The 14,064-nt window shown below is 46.5% G+C and overlaps 1 pseudogene; it reads right to left on the reverse strand.

Annotated features, from left to right (window-relative positions):
- Nucleotides 1–1,820: 1,820 nt before the first annotated feature.
- Nucleotides 1,821–2,768, reverse strand: LOC115637820 (annotated as a pseudogene).
- Nucleotides 2,769–14,064: the final 11,296 nt, after the last annotated feature.

Raw genomic sequence — 14,064 nt, forward strand, 5'->3', positions numbered from 1 at the left:
GGCCTAGGGGGCAGTGAGAAGTCCCGCCACTGACTGAGCCAGTCCATTGTCATGGAGCACATATGTACTAGTTAGCAGAACCTTGGATATCTATCTGGGGAGCTAGAGACTGTGTTTCTCTTCAACAATAAACCTGACCCAGGTGCCTTCCTACCTCATCGGAATCTTTGGTTATTGGGAGTTCTCTCAGGGTCTGCTGAGTCCGCGATTTGCAGAGCTGTGGCAGCACACAGAGGGAACACACACACGCAGCCGACTGATATCAACATTGAACAGAGCAGAGCAGCACAACCGGTGGCCATCTGATGACACCCAGAAGTCACCTACTAGAGGATAGGGCCCAACAAAGGAAAATAACAGAACACAATTGGCCATCATGTACAGGCCCCAGCCAAAACTTCTCCAGCGCATCATCAACAATCTACAACCTATGCTGGAAAACGATCCCTCACTCTCATGGGCCTTGGGAGGCAGGCCGTCCTCCCTTACAGACAGCCCCTCAACCTGAGGCAAATACTCTCCAGCAAACTACACACCACGCCACAGAAACACTAACCCAGGAACCAATCCTGTAACAAACCCTGTGGCTTTCGCTGTCCCCATACTACTCTAGGACCATCATAGAACCCAACCACACCAGCCACATCATCAGGTGGCTCATTTACGTGCATATCTACTAACATGATCTATGCCATCATGTGCCCAGCAATGCCCCTCTGCCATGTACTTTGGCCGAACCGGACAGTCTCTACTTAAAAGGATAAATGGACACAAATCAGACATCAGGAATGGTAACATACAAAAGCCAGTAGAGAAAACTTCAGTCTTCCTGGACACTCAATAACAGATTTAAAAATAGCAAAATAAATTCAAAAATAGATTTCAAGGAGAGACTGCTGAGCTACAATTCTTTTGAAAACTTAACACCATCAATTTGGGCTTGAATAGGGACTGGGAGTGGCTGGCTCACTACAAAAGCAAGTTTCCCTCTCCTGGGATTGACACCCTCCTCATCAATTATTGGAAGTGCAAAACAATCCAGCCTGATTAAATTGGCCTTCAATATTGTTTCTCCACTTGTAAGGTAACTCTCTTCTCTTCATGTGCCAATATTTATTTATGCCTGTATCTGTAATTTTCACTCCATGCATCTGAAGAAGTGGGTTTTTTTACCCACGAAAGCTTATGCTCAAATAAATCTGTTAGTCTTTAAGGTGCCACTGGACTCCTCATTGTTTTTGTGAATATAAATAAAGACAATAATTAACCCTGCAGTCTTTAAGTGGCTGAATTTAGCACTAGACAATTGACCCATGACCAAAATTCCTTCCATGTTTTATCACAACTAAAACAAGCCATGATCATCTCCTGAGTATTAATTATTATTAACCAGGACTGGCACCATATTCAGATATAAAATAGAATGAGCTAATTTCTTCTCTCAGTTATAACAGTGTAAACGCTGGAGTTACTTCATAGATATTCCACAGATTCTCTATTGTTATTACACATTCATGATATAGCTACTCCATAGAAGTACAATGTAAACCCATATACTCCATAGAGTGGCTGCATTTAACCACAGACTCCTTATGCAAGTTATTACATAGATGCTACAGATTTACTAATTACTCAACAGATTGTACAGGGCTTTCAATATATACTACAGACATATTCCATAGATACTACAGATTTACTTTAAAGTTATTTAACAGATTCAAGTTGCTCAATAGATATTACAGCATAACTACGAGTTTCCTCCAGTGTATCTAAAAGCAATATGGAGCTCTGCACACAGAAAAGTATTCAACAGTCTGACACTACTTTATTCTGGCTTCCATTACTTCCCACCCGAAATGGCTGTATCTGAGCATCAGTCTCTTCATTGAGCTGATGATCTCCTTGTTCCTGAACGTGTAGATCATGGGTTTCAGTAGTGGGAAGACCACAGTGAGGAACAGGGACACCTCCTTGTCCAGGGGGAAGCTGCAGAAGGGGTGGGCATAGATGTAGAGGACTGGGACAAACATGAGACCACGATGATGTGAGTGAGACAGGTGGAGGCTGCTTTGTTCTTCCCGCAGAGGGACTAAATCCTGAGCTTGAACAGCAGGATGGTGTAGGAGATGAGGAGGAGGACAAAGCACACCAAGGTGACCAGGCCACTGTTGGAGAATATCAGGATCTCCACCACGTAGGTGTCGGTGCAGGCTAGCTTGATCACCTGAGGCACATCGCAGAAGAAGTTGTCCAGCGTGTTGGGGCCGCAGAAGGGCAACCTGATGGTCAGAGCCACCTGGACTATGGAGTGCATGAAGCCCCCACCCAGGCAGCCCCTACCAGGGCATGACAGACCCTCCTGCTCATAATGCTGGCATAGTGCAAAGGTTTACAGATGGCCACATAACGATCATAGGCCATAATAATCAGCAGGAAGATCTCAGCTGCCCCCAGGAAATGGATGAAGAAGAGCTGGGCCATGCAGCTCCCGTAGGAAATGGTCTTGCGGTGGGAGAAGAAGTCAGCCAGCATCTTTAGGGGAGTAACAGAGCAGTAGCAAAATGTCCAGGAAGGCCAGGTTGGCCAGCAGGAAGTACAGGGGGGAGCCCAGGCAGAGGTCACTCCAGATGGTGAGGATGGACATTGCCTGGGAGGATGACTATGTAGAACAGGAGGAAGAGGAAGAAGAAGAAGAGCTGGAGCTTGTGGGCCTCGAATAGCCCCAGCAGCATGAATTCCGTCACCCATGTGAGCTTCCCATTCTCCATCCCACAATTGTGGATCCCTGTAGCGCACACAGGATGGAGAGAGAGGAGGAGATTATAGTGCCACTGTGAACGAGCACTTCCACATACAATAGCACAGTGCGCTGAGCCGAGACATGTCGGCCAGGCATGGAGGAGCCTCATTATGAGGATGGGAGGAGAATGGAGCCTCCACTGAGGTAACTTTCACACTGAGAGCTAGACTCTGCTTGCAGGTGCATGGTTGCAGGTTCTATTGACTTCCTCAGATGCAGATCTGCAATAAAGGGCGGCCGCACTTAGCTGAATGGAGTGATGCCAATTCATGCCAGTGGTGAATCTGACTCATTGACTCCAATGGTGCTACTGTCAATTGGTGCCAGCTGGGGATCTGGCATTGAGAGTATAAATAGACTTATGGAGTTGCTGGTAGAACATATATACTCATGGTAGCATTCAGATTTTCACTTAAAACATGGAGTTTTGCATTGTGTGAAGAATATAGTGTAATCTCCCCAAATTCACAGCGTGTAATTGATGAATAAAGACTGAATTTCAGATTCTCTCATTTTCTAGTCCAGATTGTAAATCAAGTGATTACAAATTGGCCCTTTCTAAAATTAGAAATGTAGAAGGTATGTGGATTTGGGGGGGGCACCCCCTAGCAAATTTTTTACTGATTTTTGAGATTAGCAAAATCGTTCACCTTTGGTGATTTCATCATAGCAAACTTTTGAAGTTTCATAATCTGTCACTTTTAAGACTGGTTGAAAATTAGCCATCAAATCTCTCTCTCTCTCTCTCTCTCTCTCTCTCTCTCTCTCTCTCTCTATCTCTATCTCTCTCTCTCTCTTTTTTCTAGAGATAATTTGGTTTTTGATTATTTTTTTTAAGGTGGGAAGGGTTTTCTTTCCAATATATTTTTTTTTAAATTAAGTTGGAAAACTGGAAATAAAAAATATTTCAAGCTTCTGATATTTTCATCTGTGGTTCTTTTTAGCAGTTTTTGTCCATTTTTTGGTTTGTTAGTGGTTGTTCGTGTCTGATTTTTTTTTAAGTTTTAATTGGCCAAAAAGAAAAAAAAATATTTTGTTTCTTGACAAAAACCTCAAGTTTTCACCCCTGCCAAAAAACAAACAAAAATGAACAAACAAAAAACAAAGAAACAAAAAAAAGAACAGAAAAAAGTCTGACCAGCTCTAGTCATTTAAATATATATATTCACAATTACACAGAATAACATTCTGTACTAAAAGAAAGTTATTTATGTTTTGAAGCCAAGCACTTAAAATTTCAGAAATGCCAGAATGTAGGTTGCCCATGTAACCCCATTTCTTACTCATTTATTGTTTCACAGATTCCAAGTCCAAAAGGGACCATTCTGATCATCTAGTCTGACCTCCTGTGTAACACAGGCTAGAGAATAGCCTCAAAATAGTCCTTGTTTGAGCCAGAACATACCTTTCAGAAACCCTAAAAAGCAAACAAAAAAATCTAATCTTGATTCTAAAATGTCCAGAGACGGCGAATCCACCATGACCCTTGGTAAATTGTTCCAATGGTTAATTGCCCTAACTGTTAAAAAACCCTGCACCTTATTTCCAGTCTGAATTTGTGTAATTTCAACTTCCAGCCATTGGATTGTGTTATCGTACCTTTGTCCATGCTATTAAAGGGCCAATTGTGAAATATTTGTTCCCGGTGCAGGTACTTATAGACTGAGATCAAGTTTTACCTTGTCCTTCTCTTTACTAAACTAAACAGACTGAGCTCCTTAAGTCTATCACTATAAGGCACGTTTTCTAATCCTTTAATCATTCTCATGGCTCTTCCCTCAATCATCTTTTAACATACCAACATCCACCTTGAATGTGGACACTGGAATTGGAGACAAGATTCCAGCAGCAGTAGCACCCTTGCCAAACACACAGGTGATATAACCTCTCCACTCCGGCTCTAGGTCCCCTGTTTACGCATTTCAGGATAGCAATAGCTCTTTTTTCCCCCTACAGAGTCGCACTGGGAGCTCATGTTCAGCTGATTATCCACCGTGACCCCCACAATTTTTTTTCTAAGTCACTGCTTCCCAGGATAGAGACCCCCATCCTGTGAGTATGGCGTACATACTTTGTTCCTAGACGTGAGCGTTTACATTTAGCTGTATTAAAATGTGTATTGTTTGCTTTTGCCAGTTTACCAAGCAACCCAGGGCCAAAATGTAGGGCCAAAAACCGATCTCTGTAGGACCCATAGGCGTAGTTTGACTTCCAATGGGACCATGCAGGGGGTGGGGGATTCCATGTATGCCTAAGGCTTGCAGTTGGGGGGGGGCAATGCTCCCCCTCCGGCCTTCTCCAAACTACATTCATGGTGTAGAATCACACCAGCTCAATAATGATTCCCTGTTTGCGTACAGTTTGGGTATAGCTACACTGTAATTGGGATATCTGATTGCAATTTAGACATACTTTTTGAGACCTGGACAGTTTTAAAATAATTCAATTTGTCATGTTAATTTTGCATCTTTCTAATTTCTTAATAAAAATATGATATGCTTCCTTCTGTCCTGTCCTTTCTGCATTAGAAAGGCAAGGTGGGTGAGCTGATAACTTTTATTGGACTAACTTCTGTTGCTCAAAGAAACAAGCTTTCAAGCTACACAGGGTTCCTCTTCAGGTCCTTGGACTAATACAACTATAACAATACTCCAAACAATTCTTAGGCATTGATATTAAGATACAGTGTAATTATGTGATCATAAACTATATTTTCCTGCTTTATTCAGTGCACAGAATGGAAAGGAGTATAAATCCCTCTGCTCAGAGCTCTTGTTCCCAGTATTTAAAAACAATGAAATTCCTCTTCTCTCTCAGCTGTTCAGCCAGGCCCTAGTGCTGCCTGGTGATTGTCTAGGGGTACGTCTACACTAAGGGATTACTCTGATTTTACATAAACCGGTTTTGTAAAACAGATTGTATAAAGTTGAATGCACGCAGCCACACTAAGCACATTAATTCGTTGTTGTGTGTCCATGGTCTGATATCATCGATAGCGTCGATATCCGGAGCATTACACTGTGGGTAGCTATTCCGTAGCTATCTCATAGTTCCCGCAGTTTCTCCCGCCCCTTGGAATTCTGGGTTGAGATCCCAGTGCCTGATGGGGCAAAAATCATTGTCGCGGGTGGTTCTGGGTAAATGTCATCACTCATTCCTTCCTCTGGGAAAGCAACGGCAGACAATCATTTCGTGCCCTTTTTCCCTGGATTGCCCTGGCAGATGCCATAACATGGCAACCGTGGAGCCCGTTCAGCTTTTTTTTTTTTTTTACTGTAACCGTATGTCTACCTGATGCCGCTGACAGAGGCGATACTGCAGCGCTACACAGCAGCATTCACTTGCTTTTGCATGATAGCAGAGAAGGTTATCAGTCGTTCTGTACCATCTGCTGCCACTGTAAATTGGCAATGAGATGACGGTTATCTGTCGTTCTGTACTGTCTGCTGCTATCACGGGTGCCCCTGGCTGAGGTCGCCGGGGGCGCAAAGGCAAAAATGGGAATGACTCCCCAAGTCAATCCCTCCTTTATGGTATCTAAAAATAGAGTCAGTCCGGCCTAGAATATGGGGCAAGTGTACTAGAGAACCAGTGTATCAGAGAGCACAACTGCTCCATGTCAGATCCTGCAGAAATGACGAGCTGCATGCCATTTACGGGAGATGCCTCTGCAACAACCCCTCCCGTTGCTTCCCTCCTCCCCAACCTTCCTGGGCTACCGTGGCAGTGTCCCCCCCATTTGTGTCATGAAGTTATAAAGAATGCAGGAATAGGAAACACTGACTTGTTAATGAGATAAAATGAGGGGAAGGCAGCCTCCTGCTGCTATGACAGTCCAGGCAGGACATTAAGCGGTGTGGGAGAGAGGAGCCCAGCATCCCGCTGCTATGATAGTCCAGGCAGTACAGAATCTTTTCTTTACACAGGAAAGGGAGGGGGCTGAAGGAGCTCAGCCCCCAGTTGCTATGATGAGGACGGTTACCAGCCGTTCTGTACCATCTACTGGGAATGACCGGGAATCATTGCTATTTTTACCCAGGCGCCCCCAGCCAGCCTCACCTGAGGCCAGCCAGGAGCAATGACAAGGACAACTAGCAGTCCTACTACACCATCTGCCACCGGGGAAGGGAGAGGAGTGGATACTGCTCTTCACTACCGCAGCATCGCGTCTACCTGCAGCATTCAGTAGACACAGGGTGACATTGAAAGAAGTCAAGAAACGATTTATTTCCCTTTTCTTTCACGTGGGGGGGAAGGGAGTAAATTGTCGAGCTTTACTCTGAACCACGCCGGACAATGTGTTTGAATTTACAGGCATTGGGAGCTCAGCCAAGAATGCAAATATTTTTTGGAGACTGCTGTGGACTGTGGGATAGCTGGAGTCCTCAGTACCCCCTCCCTCCCTCCAAGAGCATCCATTTGATTCTTTGGCTTTCCGTTACGCTTGTCCACAGCACTGTGTAGCCTGGAGATTTTTTTCAAACGCTTTGGCATTTCGTCTTCTGTAATGGAGCTCTGATAGAACAGATTTCTCTCCCCGTACAGCGATCAGATCCAGTATCTCTCTTACGGTCCATGCTGGAGCTCTTTTTGGATTTGGGACTGCATCGCCACCCGTGCTGATCAGAGCTCCATGCTGGGCAAACAGGAAATGAAATTCAAAAGTTCTCTGGGCTTTTCCTGTTTACCTGGCCACTGCATCCAAGTTCAGATTGCTGTCCAGAGTGATCACAGTGGTGCACTGTGGAATACCGCCCGGAGGCCAGTACTGTCGATATGTGGCCACACTAACCCTAATCTGATATGGTAATACCAATTTTAGCGCTACTCCTCTTGTTGGGGGGGAGTACAGAAACCCATTTAAAGAGCCCTTTATATCGATATAAAGGGCCTCGTAGTGTGGATGGGTACAGCATTATATCGGTTTAACGCTGCTAAAATAGGTTTAAACGCGTAGTGTAGACCAGGTCTAGGATACAGAAGAAAAACCCAGATGTAGAGGTGCTCAGAAAATGGGATTTCCATCCAGTGGAAAAGTCCAAAATGTCGACAATAGCTTCCATCATGAATTGGGATGAAAAGTGAAAAGGAAAAGCTCAGAAAGGTTTCAATTCAGAAAGGTCAAAACAAAACATTCCAACATTTCCCATCACAATACAATGTTGAAATGTTGAAGCAATAGTGCAGATTTGTTGAAGTATTTGTGCTTGTGTTTAAGAGAGTATCACTGGAAATCAAGAGATTTCATTTGGAATCAATTGCTGTCTGAAAATGTGGATTCAAAATGAAACATGCCATTTTAAAGTATCATTTGCTACATTTGTTGTTTCAATTTTCATGACAGACAATCAAAAATGGAATTGAAATCAGCAATGTTAACAATTTCAAGAAAGAAAGAAAGAAAGGGGAGGGAAGGAAAATGAAAAGAAGATTTAAAGATGAAAGAAAGCACCTAACTGCAGACAGAAGGAAGGAAGGAAGGAGAGTACATGAGCTTGGGTTTCCTCCCTGTCAAGCAGCTTCTGTCTCCTTTGCTCAGACAAGTTGGCCAAGAGGGGCAGAGAGCAACTTACCTGGAGGTCCCTGGATGGATTCCCAGCTGCACCAGCAGTAGCTGGAAATTGCTCCTGTATGATGAGGCTATGGTACATCTCCATCCAATACCCAGCTGCTCCCATGACACTGAAAACACCACCTCAATTGTCAACCTCAGCTGAGAAGTCAATGCACTCCCTTTCCTGCCTTGGCAGGCAGGGCTAGGCTGACGTTAATGTGAATGCAGCTATGCCATGAAACTAGGGCATCTGCCTCCTGGCACTCAGTTCACCCCAACTCATGGCACCTAGCCCAGCCAGGACTCTGGCCCTGTCACCCACCTTCAGAAGAGCAGGGCGGTTGTCTCAGCAAGGGCCCAACTCTGCTAAGCCGCCTCCCAGTGAGGTGTTGGGAACACTGTCTATGTGATTGTGGGGAGCCAGAGGAAGAGATGCCTAGCTCAAAGCCAAGGGCCTTTGTTATTGGTATTGCAGATCCAGTCCCTAAGGATGCGGCAGCAGCTGGGGGAGGTGCCAGACAGTCGGTTGGCAGGAGAGAAGGGGCAGTGATGGACAGGCTGTGAGGGTTACTGTAGGACAATATTTCTCACAGCAGGTGTGATGCCAGTCACAGTGCTTCAGTGCATGAATCCAGAGATCCAAAGACTTCTAAAAAACGGGGAAAGGTTAGTCTCTCTGTGACAGTGTACCCATAAGGCTTTATGGGGAGTGCTTATAAATGTACGTATAATATAACTGAAATAGGGTTTTGCTACATATGCCATGTAACATATATATGTAAAGGTTATGATCTACTGGTTATGTTCATCTTAGTTGTATGCAGGCACCATTTGTGTGTTCAGAGTTATGAGCATTGGCTGTAAACTTGCTTGATTTCTAAGTAGTTTTAGTTAGAACATTTGGTCACTCCTTGGCAAAGGCATGTGCAAGTTAAGTGCTCAATCAGGAAGCACTTAACAGACAAAAGATCTTGGAAGACTCCAATCCACATAAGAAGTCTGCCTGCCAACGTTCAAAGTAGCATGTGGGTAATGGCTGCTACCTGCAAGTCCTGACTCATGCATGGACATGTGACTTGTGACCTGCCCATGTGATTTTGAATGTTCATTTTGTGACTGGGTTCTACACAGGGGGAGGGAGGGGTGTCTACCCAGAAGAGAAAGTCTATTTAAACTCTTGGGAAACTCCTCCATTTTGTCTTCAGCTGGCTAAGGAGAGAGTCTCTTCTCTTCCCCCCGCAACCTCCAGATACTAAAAGAAACTGGAACGAAGGACAGAGACTGCAAGGGGTATGAGGGATTGCTGGACCCAGGCTAAAAGGAGATTAGTCTGTAAAAGGGAACATTCTGGAACTGGTGAGATTATCTGTATTCAGTTGATGAGACATAGATTTGCGCATTATATTTTATTTTGCTCGGTGACTTACTTTGTTCTTTCTGTTACTATTTGGATCCACTTAAATCCTAACTTTCTGTATTTAATAAAATTATTTTTTACTTATTAATTAACTCAGAGTATGTGTTAATACCTGAGGGAAGCAAACAACTGTACATATCTCTCTATCAATGTTATAGAGGGCAAACAATTTATGAGTTTACCCTGCATGACCTTTATACAGGGTAAACCAGATTTATTTGGGTTTAGATCCCATTGGGAGCTGGGCATCTGAGTGTTAAAGACAGGAACACTTCTGTTAGCTGCTTTCAGGTAAACCTGCAGCTTTGGGGTAAGTAATTCAGACCCTGGGTCTGTGTTGGAGCAGGTGGGTGTGTTTGGCTCAGCAAGACAGGGTGCTGAATTCCCAGGCTGGCAGAAGGACAGCAGGAGTAGAAGTAGTCTTGGCATATCAGGTGGCAGATCCTCAGGGGATTTCTATGATCCAACTCATCACTCTGACCACCCCCATTTTATAGATGGGGAAAGTGAGGCACAGAAAGCCATGGAAGTGATTTGCTCATGGTCACTGTAGATGTGCAGACTCACCCCTGCGGCGCCTCCAGCTAGTCTCTCAGGGAATTAGTTCATTCCAGCTCCAGAGCACCTTCTGCAGGCAGTGATCCACCTGTCCTTTGGCCCCCGTGTCCCTCCCAGGACCTGATGCAGTTTTACCTGGGGTACTGCCCCCTGGCAGTTACCCCTCAGTCTTAGGGTCTGGTCTCCCCAGGGAACTCCCACCCTCCATCCCCACCTTGCCTCAGTATATGGCTACTGCCAGTCATTGTGTAGCCCCATGCCCTGGAGCAGACTGCCGTGTCAGCCTACTTATCACTGGCAAGGTTGGGTTTGGACCTGCTGCCTTGGCCTACTCCTGGGCTGCCCTCTGCAACCCCTAGTACCCCTTAGCCTTCTGCTAGGCTGCAGCCTGGGGCTTTCCAGGCAGGAGTTCCCCAGCTCCTCAGCCTGTCCCCAGCCCTTCTTCACTTAGGTACCCTGTGTCTAGCTCCCTGCAATCAGGCCCATCTCCCTCTACAGGCAGAGGGAGACTGTTTGGGCTTCTGGCTCACATCTTCTTATAGCTGCCAGTTGGGCCTGATTGGGGCATGGCCACAGCTGAGCCTCCTTTCCCTAATCAGCCCAGGCTTCTTGCCCCAGCCACAGCCCTCCTCCTGGGCTGTTTTAAGCCCTTCAGGGCAGGAACAGGGGACCACCCTGCTACAGTCGCACAGAGATTCAAATGCAACAATGAATAGAGCCTGGAAGTCCTGACTCCCAGTGCACTTCAGACTAACCACTGGAGATCACTCCCCTCTGAGAGATGGGAACAGAACCCAGTCCTCCACTCTAACCACTAGGCTCTTATCCACACCAGAACTGGGATAGAGACAAGGAATCCTGCTTCTCATCATCCCTGTGCTAGCCCTGTAGATCCCAATCCCCTCCCCAGAGATAGGTATATAGCTCCCAGTCCACAGTGCTCTATCCATCTGGTCCCTCTAGTTTGGAAATTAAAATAAATAAGGTTTTTTGAGTTATATAAATAAATAGAGAATAAGGAAGGTTGAGTTTGGGCTGCTATGGAGTGTGGATGGGAAGGAGATTAAAGATATTCTAGGTATGTCCAACAAGTAAAATGAATACTTTGCCTCGGATACTCAGTAAGGCTGATAACGTGGTAACTGTTCACGAAGGTGATACAGCTGATACAAACCAGTGTCTAGAAATATAAATGATACATCTGAGAGGGAAGAAAAACAGAATATTAGAATATCAGGGTTGGAAGTGACCTCAGGAGGTCATCTAGTCCAACCCCCTGCTCAAAGCTGGACCAATCACCAACTAAATCATCTCAGCCAGGGCTTTGTCTAGCCTGACCTTAAAGACCTCTAAGGATGGAGATTCCACCACCTCCCTAGGGAACCCATTCCACTGCTTCACCACCCTCCTAATGAAAAGTTTTCCTAATATCCAACCTAGACCTCTCCCACTGCAACCTGAGACAATCACTCCTTGTTCTGTCATCTGCTACCACTGAGAACAGTCTAGAATCCTCTTTGGAAACCCCTTTCAGGTAGTTGAAAGCAGCTATCAAATCCCCCCTCCTTCTTCTCTTCTGCAGACTACATAATCCCAGTTTCCTCAGCCTCTCCTCATAAATCATGTGATCCAGACCCCTAATCATTTTTGTTGCCCTCTGCTGGACTCTTTCCATTTTTTCCACATCCTTCTTGTAGTGTGGGGCCCAGAACTGGACACAGTACTCCAGATGAGGCCTCACCAATGTCGAATAGAGGGGAATAATCATATCCCTCGATCTGCTGGCAATGCCCTTACTTATACAGGCCAAAAGAGCATTAGCTTTCTTGGCAACAAGGGCACAATGTTGATTCATATCCAGCTTTTCATCCACTGTAACCCCTAGGTCCTTTTCTGCAGAACTGCTGCCTAGCCATTCGGTCCCTAGTCTGTAGCAGTGCATGGGATTCTTCCCTTCTAAGTGGAGAACTCTACACTTACCCTTGTTGAACCTCATCAGATTTCTTTTGGCTCAATCCTCTAATTTGTCTTACATAGAGAGCTTAATGCATGGAAATTGGACAGAATGGATCATTTCCATCCCACAATACTAAAAGAACTGGCATATGAGATTGCTAGTCTGGTAGCCAGTGATTTTTAATAAATCTGTTTCATGGTACCTGGTATGGGTCACAGCTGGAGAGGGCTAATCTCAGGTCAGGCAATCAAAAAACTGGACAGACACCCCTGCACTGGTTAGGATTACCATATTTGAACATCCAAAAAAGAGAACACTCCACGGGGGGTGTCAGCCACGCCCACAATATACCCCCACCCCTCCCACGCTCCGCCTCCACTCTGCTCCCTCTCCACTCAGCCCCACCACCGCATTCCTCCTCACCTTCTGTCCCGCCACTGGCTTGCTGCATCCTTCCTCAGTCCCCCCCCCCACCGCTCGCCTCCTCCCACCTGCCACTTACCTTCTCACTCCTCTGCCAGAAACCCCCATGCCTACCCCGAGAATCTTCACCAGCCGCTGGCTCACTGCTTCTTGCCTCCACACCCCTGCTCTCCCGTCCACCGCTGGCTCACTCACCTCTTCAACCTCTACTGCCCCCCGCTGGCCTTTTCATCCATCCCCACTCACCTACTCACCTCTCACCTACTCAACCCCCGCTGCTCATCGCTCGTCTCTTCACCCCACCCCACTTGCCTACTCACCCATCCTGCTCCTGGTGCCTCTGGCTCCTAGGATCAGGGGCAGCCAAAAGGTCTCTACGTGCTGCACCCTCCACAAGCGTGAGCTCTGTGGCTCCCATTGGCTGGGAAAAGCACCAATGGGAGCTGCCAGAGCCATGGAGTGGGGCTTTCAGGGGCTGGCATCGTGCAGAGACCTCTGCCCCCCATGACCTGACCCGACCCTAAGAGCCAGAGGGCCCTGCCCGGGGGCTAGGTGGTGAATCCCCGCTGTGCTTATCTGGGGCAGCCCCCGGGAAGTATCCAGCAGGTCCCTCTGGCTCCTAGAATAGAGTCGGTTCAGGTCGGAGGGCGCGGAGAGCTGCCGGTGCCTGCAAGTCCTGTATCCGCAGCTCTGATTGGGCAAGTGGGAGCCGGTGCAGTACGCGGAGACCCCCTCCACATACTGCAGGCTCCTGCCGGTGGGTGAGTGCTGGGAGCTGCCCCAGGAAGTGCCCTCAACCCCGGGACTTTAGACTTAGGGTTACCATATGTTTGTATTTTCCTGGATGTTTTTAGATATTTAAAAATTTCTCCCAGATGGTGATTTAAGAACTAAAAAGCTGGACATGTGAGGTTAAATATGGACATATGGTAACCCTAACACTGCTAGTATAGTCTATAATTAGATGTAAACAAATGAGCAATAAATGTGTGCTCCTGGATCACTATACTAGCTTAAAATGGAGCTACAGACAGTCCTGGTCGGCAGGCTATCTGTGGCCTGAGAAATTCCCCACTGCAGCCCCCGGAAACTTTTTAAAAAGTTCTTTCATCTGGCCATCATGGCTGCCAGCTGTGGGGGTGCGGGGGCGGGAGGAGAGTGGGCAGGAGAGATTCACATGCCCCTCCCCTCAACGTTGCTCCATCCTGCTGCTCCTGGGAACCCCCCCAGGGGTTACACTCAGCAATGTGCCATTCACTTCAGGCAGCTCTGCTCCTTGCAAGTGGTTCCCTAGCCCTGCTGTTGCCAGCAGAGCCACAGAGGAGAGTCCCATGCAGCCACGCTACAAGTGCCGC

This window comes from Gopherus evgoodei, chromosome 21, assembly GCF_007399415.2.
Source record: "Gopherus evgoodei ecotype Sinaloan lineage chromosome 21, rGopEvg1_v1.p, whole genome shotgun sequence".
In the NCBI taxonomy this organism is placed as follows: domain Eukaryota; kingdom Metazoa; phylum Chordata; order Testudines; family Testudinidae; genus Gopherus; species Gopherus evgoodei.